The sequence below is a fragment of the Vanacampus margaritifer genome, chromosome 2 (genome assembly GCF_051991255.1).
Source record: "Vanacampus margaritifer isolate UIUO_Vmar chromosome 2, RoL_Vmar_1.0, whole genome shotgun sequence".
In the NCBI taxonomy this organism is placed as follows: domain Eukaryota; kingdom Metazoa; phylum Chordata; class Actinopteri; order Syngnathiformes; family Syngnathidae; genus Vanacampus; species Vanacampus margaritifer.
Genome location: NC_135433.1, coordinates 10,699,106 through 10,708,504, shown reverse-complemented (window position 1 = coordinate 10,708,504; position 9,399 = coordinate 10,699,106).

Below are 9,399 nucleotides of genomic sequence, written 5' to 3'. Positions count from 1 at the left end.
TATACTTTACATTACTGTACATAAATTAAAATTTCAGAGTTTCAGTTCATGGGGGTGAGGTGTTCTCAATGGGCGAGCATAATGGTTGGAGGGCAACAAAAGGGAGTGTGTGTGGGGGGTGATATGCGTCCTGGGAAAGTGCTGTTTATTGTTTATAGGCAACCCATGTGAGGTTTGGGTTTATCATGAAGTCTCATTTTGTAGCAAACTAAACTCTACTCGGTCAAAAAGTATGAGCCAGTGTTTTGTGTTTGTATTGAATATTTGCCGCAATTGATCACGTATTCAGAGTGGGAGCAAAGTGTTGGCTAGGTGACAGTAAAAACCCAGGGTGGAAGCAAGAATTCCTCAAGTGTTACAAAAGACCTGTGTAAGCTCTTCTGAGGCAAAGTGAGCAGTGAAGGAGAGAAAGGCCAGGTGAAACCGGGTCAGCACTCATCTTATACTGATTCTTATGAGGCTTGATTATCTCGAAGCCACACACACATGTACTGGCGCACTCATACACACAGAGTATAGGTATGTTTCCCTCACTCTCTTCCACTGCAGTCTTATTAATGCTGACATACTGTAGCTGGCGGCTATATGCTTACCCTGCCCTCTTTCTAACTCTTAAGTTAAGGTGGATCACAGACAAGGCTGGTAAACACACGCACGCATAAGCAACATTAAACATATCTGTCCCGTGAGCGCAGTTAAAGGCAAACATTGTCTGAGAAGCGAATCTCACATACCCTAACAGTGTTTACTGTGTACATCTATAGCAGTGTGTCTGCTGTAGTCAAGCGTTTGGCTGAGGGCTGTGTGCTGTGTGTGTACGTGGGGATTGCCTCTTCTATACAATAAACAGTTTGTGGAACTAATACTGTGCGCGCTTCCAAGGCACGGAACAGAAGAAATGAGTATATAAATACTTATTTTTGGTCAAGTAACATAATTAATACACAATAATAAGACAAACAGTCAGGGCTCTATTTTCAGAACAGCTTGTGGCATAAATGTGCGCAGGGGCAGGTTAGACCCGATGTTGATAGTTTGGCAGATGAACACTGTGAGAGGGAGGGCTGCACTGTAGTGGGAGTGGTTGCAGCCGACGTAAATCGTGGCCAATTAAAGAAAACTTATTTTATTCCATTTTAATGTACAAAAAAGCACAGCTCACATCCCAGCTTGGCAGAGACCAGCCCGCCATATTGATACGAAAACCAAGATCCGCCGGCTTTTGTGCCACAGTGCAGATGTGCTGTTTATAAAAATAGAGCCAACAGACTTAACTTTAGTACAAAAATTTAATGAAAAGGTGACTCATCTTGCAGATATGACTCATGCATCACTTTTTAACACACAACTTTTTTATGGTGAAGCTGGCATCGTGCAGCTTTGAGTCCCCTTACATAACATAACATTCATTGCAGTATATATCCGTTGTCTTTTTGTAATGAAATCTTTGGAGGAATTCTGAATTAGGGCAATAAGGAGCATTCAACTTCAGAGATCCCACAGTAATACTAAATTACCATATAAATATGGCCTCTGGGCAACATTGGCATGACATCAGAGGAATCTGTGATTAAGTAAGTGCTATGATCTTCATGCATGTCATGACGTAATTGCCATACCATTCCTTTTCTGAATATAATTATTCTTTAGATCTTATAAAACCCACCATTTTGTACCATTAAGAGATATGAAAATGAGGTGAGGGGAAAAATGCTCACCTGCACTTTTATTTTTTTAGCCTTAAAGCATGAAGAAATTGCAATGGCATAACTGTTAACTGCTGTGAAAACATTTATTATTGAGCATGGCTTGCTGCAGAAACATGATGTGTACTCTGCCAGCATGGCTCGAATAGTATAAAAAAAAAAGATGAATTGTTTCTAGTCATGTCACACAGTTGGATTGCCCAGTTTCCAGCTGCAAACTAGTTTTGTAGTCTAAAGAAAGAATCAAGCGGTGAGGGCCATATCGGTAACACAAAAAACTAGCCCATGACATGGTTTTGCTTATATTTATATTCTCACAGCTACAGTCCATACTAAGACTAATGTCCAAATAAAACATCCAGGAACCTTTTTGTTTACTTAATGGTTGCATTAGATTACATTCAGAGGCACAACATTTGGCAAATTTCAGCCAAGCCTCACACACAGACAGGCGGCCAGCAGAAGATTACTTAACTCTTTGACTGCCAGACGTTTTCAGAAAAGGGATGCCGTGGGTGCCAGCCGATTTAAGCATTTTGACTGATCTTTCAAGGTCCACAGAAAATGATGTGTTTGGACTATGGAAACACACATACTACCAAATGATAGATGAAGATTGGACTCTCATCTTTCATCAGAAAAAAAAGTTTGTTTCTACCTTATTCCGTTTTTTCAGTAATCAACAATAGAAAATGGTTAGTTTCACCTCTGTTTTGGAAAAAACGTCTTTTAACGTCTTTGGCACCCCTCCATAGGATTTTACTAAACGTTATTTAACGTTTTTGGCAGTCAAAGAGTTAATATTGTTTAATTTTATACAACATGACTGTGCAGATACTCCAGAAAACAATTCACCGGTACACAGTGGACTGCTACTCTCATCAGCACCATAGACAGCGGTGGTCTTTGCACTATTTACGATACATACAAGAAATAATTGTGTATGATGGAACTGTACTACATTGATCTTTTATGCGCACACAATGCTGTTCCAGCCTGGGAGCAGACAAAATTAGAAGTTAGCTTGCTGTCCCAGCTGAGGGAAGCAATTCACATCTAATTACTCTGCTCCCTCCATTGAACGAATTGCTCGCCCCCAGAGGAGCAGAGGGGCGTCCTCCCCTCCAAAAAGTCTTCACCGGAGAGCTCACTTATGTGAAGTGAGGAATGGAAGGAATGATGTGCTAAAATGGAACAGTGCCCAGCTGAGAGAGCCGGGACTTCATGAAAGTTGTCCCGTGTGGCTTTAACTTGTGCAGTCAGTCGAAAAATCTTCCAGCAGACTCAGGAAAATCAAACATTTTATGACTAAAATGGAACACGTTGCACCAAACTGAGGCCTTCAGCCCACCTTTCATCAGAAGTCCCCAACCTTCACAAAAGAAACAAATTACATGCAGCAAATTATGATGCGCAGAAAAAATAAAAGAATAGAAACTTATATGTACATTCTGTGTATATATATATATTATATATATACACTATTCTGCATGTAAGGTCATGAAATAATACTAGGAGAGGAGATTTTGAAGAGTTTTGGCATGACCGCTGTGGAGAAGGTTGAGGCTCAGAGGAATTTTAATGTTTTATTTTTTTTTTATGTAATCTTTTCATCTGCTTCGCAAGAAGGTCAGTGGCCCCTTGAGGTGATTTAATGTTTTTTAAGAACTTGTTCTTTGGGCGAGCTTTCTTTGATTCCTGAAATATTGTAATGGTGAGAAAACAGACGTTATTTTTTTGCCCCCCCACAAACCAAGTATGACTAATAACTGTATTTTCATGCCCTTCATCCCCCACCACCTAGATTTAATGATTTATTCTTGCATTGATCACAGTCTTACATGGTGTTGTTTTGAATTAATGTTTAGCATTTGTTTATTAAAAAAACTAAATTAGAAGAAAGTTGCAGAGGTAGGTGGCTGCAGCACTGAAAGCTTGATCACAAAATGTTAGCAGATCAATATCCAGGCTGGGGAGTTTTGCAAATACTGTAGCCTGGTCTAGACCTTGCTAGGTGTCTGGTACAAGGCTCTATTGAGGGTCTCAGCAACAGTCAGTGAGTGATGGGAATGTTGGAAATATTTTCAAGGTGGTAGAAGGTTGACTTGGATTTGATGTGGGATGACAGGTTGGGGTCCAGAATAATCCGCAGGTTGCTGACTTTAGGAGGAGGGCGGATAGGACAGCTGTTGAAGTTATTGGAGATATATCCCACCTTTCTGAGAAATGTCTGAGAGTCCATGACCATGATGTTTGTCCTAATTTCAGTAGGTTTGTGGTTAGGTCGATGCAAAATGGTGGCAAAAGGATTTCTTGGGTTACTTTGCTGGTGAGTTATTGGAGTTGAAGAAATGTTGTTTATTGGTATATGAGAGGGCATATCTTTACTGTATGTTCCCATATTATCACAGTGTGCCTCCAATTAGATAGTGAGGCCAATTTTCATGTCAATTTTCAAGTCATTCAAGTTTCTGTCCAGAGGTGGTTCATAGCACATAGTTTTGGAAGTAAACCAGGGGGAGGGAAGAAAATGTTCAATATTCTGAGGGGGGTCAATGTATTCAAGACAGAGGAATAGTGCCAGGTTGTAATGGCTGAGTCACGGCTGGGTTGGTCAGGGCTGGTGTACAGTTGTGCTCATAAGTTTACATACAACTAAGGTATGTAAACTTATGAGTACAATTGTATAATTTCAAAAGCTAAACGTCGCTTAATGACACAAAAATGCAAACAATCGTCACCAAAATTTATATTCACATACTCATGTCCACTTCAACATTTGAAAATATCCAAACAATTGCCTCAGTATTTTGGATTTTTTATATATTTAGTGTTTTTGTGCGCAGTCGATGCTGCTCAATGGGGAATGGAGAAAAGGATGCCGTTGGTAGTTGGGCCAATTATAGATGGGAGGGGGTGACGCCAGTGGAGCACACCTGATCAGTTTCTGTGACATGTGCGTCCTTTGGTGTGTGTGGAGCCTTTTTGAAATAGGCCAATAGTGACAGCAGTCCAGTATGCAGTTATTTTATTAAAGGAATACAAGACTTATGAAAAACTAACCAGCTATTCCGTGAAATGGTTCATTTCAACTCTTCCCTCAAAAAATATAGTATCGTGTCGGCCATTTTGGACAGTCACGTGATCATCGTAACGTATCGCGTGCGTAAAGCACACATTAAATAACATGGTTGACAAAGACTACAAAGAGACTCATGAGGAATTATTGCGTCCCACGGTGGACATCAAAGGTGGAATTGAGCTCTATTGCAAAGAAGCACTTCTTCAAAAGCAGTACAGCCACAGAGGACTCGCCAAAGATTTAAATCAAGCCAAAAGCGGGGTAAAAGTGGCCCATATCACCAGCCAAATCACCATTGACATTGTTGACTCTTGAAATGTAATTTGTGGACAGTCTCTAACCTGGACGGTGACTTTTACTCTGCCGGCCATGCTACATGTTGTACACTTTAGCCCACATTAGGAGATGCTACCCCCCCCCCCCCCCCCCCACCACCCCACCCACACACGGAATGACATGAAAACTGACGTGCAGAGGATTTTACTCTTACCAGAATTGGCGCAGTAATTGGGATAGAAGACGGTCTTTTTCATGCCCATTAAGTCAGCAAACTCCTATTGAAATGAATGAAGGCGGCTGGCGTTTACGCAACGGATACGTCACCACGATCACGTGACCAAGATAATGGCGTTTACCACGCCATGTTCTTATTTTGATACTTAAGTTTAAAAAATTCAGGGAATAAGATGCCAGAGATATTTGCACTTTTATTCTTTATCCACAATGCCTAATCCAATACTGGAAAATGAGTTATTAGTGGTGTGTTCTTTTAAGATACATATGAATAATATACAACATAATTTAAAAACGTACAATACATTAGTAATATTCAGTATATATGTGTGGAGTGTTCCATGTATCTGAGATTTAGGCGTACGCAGTCAGTAATTTGTTTTTAACTACTACTGAAGTTACAAAAGGCCTAAAAATAAGGTTTTCCAGCGGCTTTTTCAATATCTTGTATTTGCCACTTTTCAGAATGTGACCATTTGTAAAATGGACCCATTTAATCATTCAGAACAAATGATAAAAACAATAGTTGTAAAATGGAATTTGCCCCCCCAAATCAACACAATGTAATGTCATTCATCAACATGTATAGCGGCAGATGTTATGCATCAGCCGCCAATGCAATAAAATTGAGCCTTTTTGCCAAACTTGAGATTTTTTAAATGTGTACATCTATTTGATTAAGCCACCAACAGTGAGATAAAGATGGAAAAGCATCCAAATAAAATACAAATAAGAAAATGGTGTTGATTATTTACATGTGATCATGTCATATCCTGTCAAAGTACTATACATTACATACAGTATATACAGATGCACTATACACATCTGTTGACCATGACCCTATTTGGTGCCGCCACAACAATATGTGAGAATTCATCCTCCACTCGGAAAAAAACAATTGAGTTGTAAATGTTTTATAAACTGTTCTTTGCCAGAAATCATAATGGTTGCACCTTGGCACAGGTAAGGCACCACTTGAGTGCTTTTCTACTTATCCATACAAACATATCCACTGATACATACTCTGGGCTCAAGCATGAACAACACAACCACAACGAGCCCAGGGCCGAAACAATGATACATGGGGTCATCATGTCGTTGTGGCTTGGAATCCAAAAAGGATCAACTGAAGTCAAATTTTGTTTCAATACAGAAAAACAGATAAGGTCAAAGAACGAACACCCCCGCTCCATCCAAAAAATAAGCCCCCCTGAAAACAGCTGCAGTTTGTTCCACTCAAATCTGCATTGACAGTGTACACGCAAATGCTCAACTGCGTTGGGCTTTTGTTGCGTGTTTTTGTTGCCTTGGGCTTTTTTTTTTTTTTTGTCCGTCTGTTCTCTTCATTGCCAGTGGTGAGAGAGAGAGAGAGAGAGAGAGAGAGAGAGAGAGAGAGAGAGAGAGAGAGAGAGAGAGAGAGAGAGAGAGAGAGAGGATGTTTATCTTGCATAGGACCTCACTGTGTCCATTATGTCTGCACGAGAGATTTCACAGACTAAAAACTGCACTTGTGAAAAAACCCAAATGTTATTTCCAAACGAGCACAGTTTACAAGTTCATTCCCTCACTTTGTTCTCACCACACACTCGCACTGAAAGTGGAGCAGGTAGCGTCGCTGCAGCATGTTGCTCAAGGACGTGTTAAGCAGGACACATGACTGCAGGTGGTAGGAATAACGTCCATGTCCCCAGGCAACATCATGCTATTTATGGACTCTACACGTTCATTGCAGGTAGTATCTTATGTTCGGCAACTTTTCAAGACATCGCTTTGTTAAACAAGCAGTTGCAATCCTGGTTATGGGCCGTCTCTTCCCCGACTTATGTAAGCAACTTATATAACCACACAATCTTGAATTATGTTTTTAATAACACTGGATTCTTTTGTAGGCCAAATTGAATATGAGTGTCTTAATATTTCGGGGAGCTAATGCTCCGATTAAATTAGGTAAATAAAAAAAATAAAAAAATAAAAAGATCTTTGTATTACTTTCCAAAGGGAAAAAATATATATGTTTTGAAGCGCTGCCTTTGCTTTATAAAGGTTAAATGAATTAAGACAAAGAAACAAATTGGTCTGTTATTTGCTAATAACATTTCAAATGTAAAGGTCTGTGATTGGGTCAGATGTTCGACGCTAAGAGGGCTTAAATTCAATCGTGCGTTGCTTGAACTTGCCAGAGGGTTGTACACACAGGAGCAAAGCAGATCAATACCATCACATCACGTTTGGGAAACTGCATCCTCAGTGACACCTGTTACAATATTCACAAACACACGTGCTCACATTTTTTGAAAAAACAATCACAAGGCTGAAAGGCTTTCATTATGCAACTGAATAAGTTAATTATGAGTTGATTCCATTTGTCCTTTACAGCAAGCTTCCTAACATGTTGTTCCCCAGATACAAAAAAAAAAGAAAAAGCTATGCGTTTGAAATAAAAGAACAGGGTGAAAGGTGAGACTAAAGTGGGAAATCTTTGCTTCTCTCTTGAACTGTGAAACATTCAGCAAGAGGTGTCTCCAGTTTAACCCTGCAGCAACAATCCATGCCACTTTTGAAATGTCACTGCATCAGGTCACATCGACAGTCACCTTATAACGGGCAAGCACAATTCAGAGCCACATTTAAATGAAAATACAAAGAAGAACAAGGGAGAAACATGTTTTACACTTTAATTTGAGTGTTATGATGGGATTCACGATAATTAATGGATACGGAACTTTTTGGGGTCAATTGGAAAATGCTTTTTTTTCAAAAATGATATATAGTGCATGTCGGCAGCATGCCTGTAATTTTCTTGGTAAGAGAAGAGCTTGCCATTTGTTTGGAGTGCAACACTGTCACGGTTTGTGCATGTGCAGAGTTAGCGCTAATGCCCTAATTCAGAGGTGGTTCTCACATTTTTTATTGTAAGTGCTAGCTTAAAACAATACTTAGTTCTCCAAGTGCCTCCACCATGACCAACATTAGAAGACAGTATTGTGATAAAAGTGTTCATCCAAAATAGGCCATGTACACACATAGCCAGGTTTTTTGCAAACAGGAGATATTTTTCTGCGGCTTGCCCTGTCATCCACACGCCCGCGAGAATTTTTTTTCACTACAAACGAAGTTTTCTAAAAACTCCGGCCAAAGTGAAGATTTGCGTATTTCTCCAGCCCCGCGGTCGCGTGTGTCCGTCAGTTAACCAAGTTTTACGTCGTCCTCTAAACACGTCACTCAATCACATACAGTACCTCAAGTTGGTAAAAAAATAAGAAAAAAGGTGGCGTGGATTCGCTTCCCCACCGGGAAGAGACCTTGTTTGTATATGTGTGTGTGGTGAGTGAGTTGAAAAAAAAGTTGTTTATCCTCTTTGTTTTCCTTTATGCTCCGTTTATGATGTACTCATTGACTGTTTACAAGTATTTTTTTAATAAATAAAAAAAAGTCTTGTGTGCGCTGACAGCACTGATCAGCATATATACAGGTCAGCAGCTGACAGTCCGTGCTTGTGTGACGTATGGTGAAGTGACGTCAAGAGATGAGCAGTATTTGGCTAACTACTGCCGCCTAGAGGCTTGGCATGCATCTCATTGTAGGCCCAATTTGTGGAAGTGGGGTCGCCAGACGGAGGCGTAGCAATTGGATAGGATTTGGGGAACTGTTGCCACCTTAAGGTCTGGAATTGTTATGAACATACTTAAAAACGCATTATTGCAGTTAGCTGTGGATTATTTCTTTTCTACAAACGTGGTGGTGTGGACACAATTTTTTTTCTACATCCAGAGGAGGGAAATATCCGTTTTTAAAAACACCCGGCTACGTGTGTACATGGCCTCAGGCAGAAGCTTTAATGCCAAAGACTGTGTTTAACATTATTGTAAGCCAATTAATGTAACATAATGCACAGTTGTGACATTAACAGTACTTAAAGGGGTGATAAAATAATGTATTAAATACATGCTTGAAGAAAAGTTTTTCTTAAAGGTTCAATGCCTTGTATCATTGTAAAAGTTAAAACAAATAAACTGTACTTTTTTTTTTTTAAAGTGCAGTATAACATTATGTATAGTTTGAACATTGAATTGAAGTGAGTTTCTTCATGTATCACTC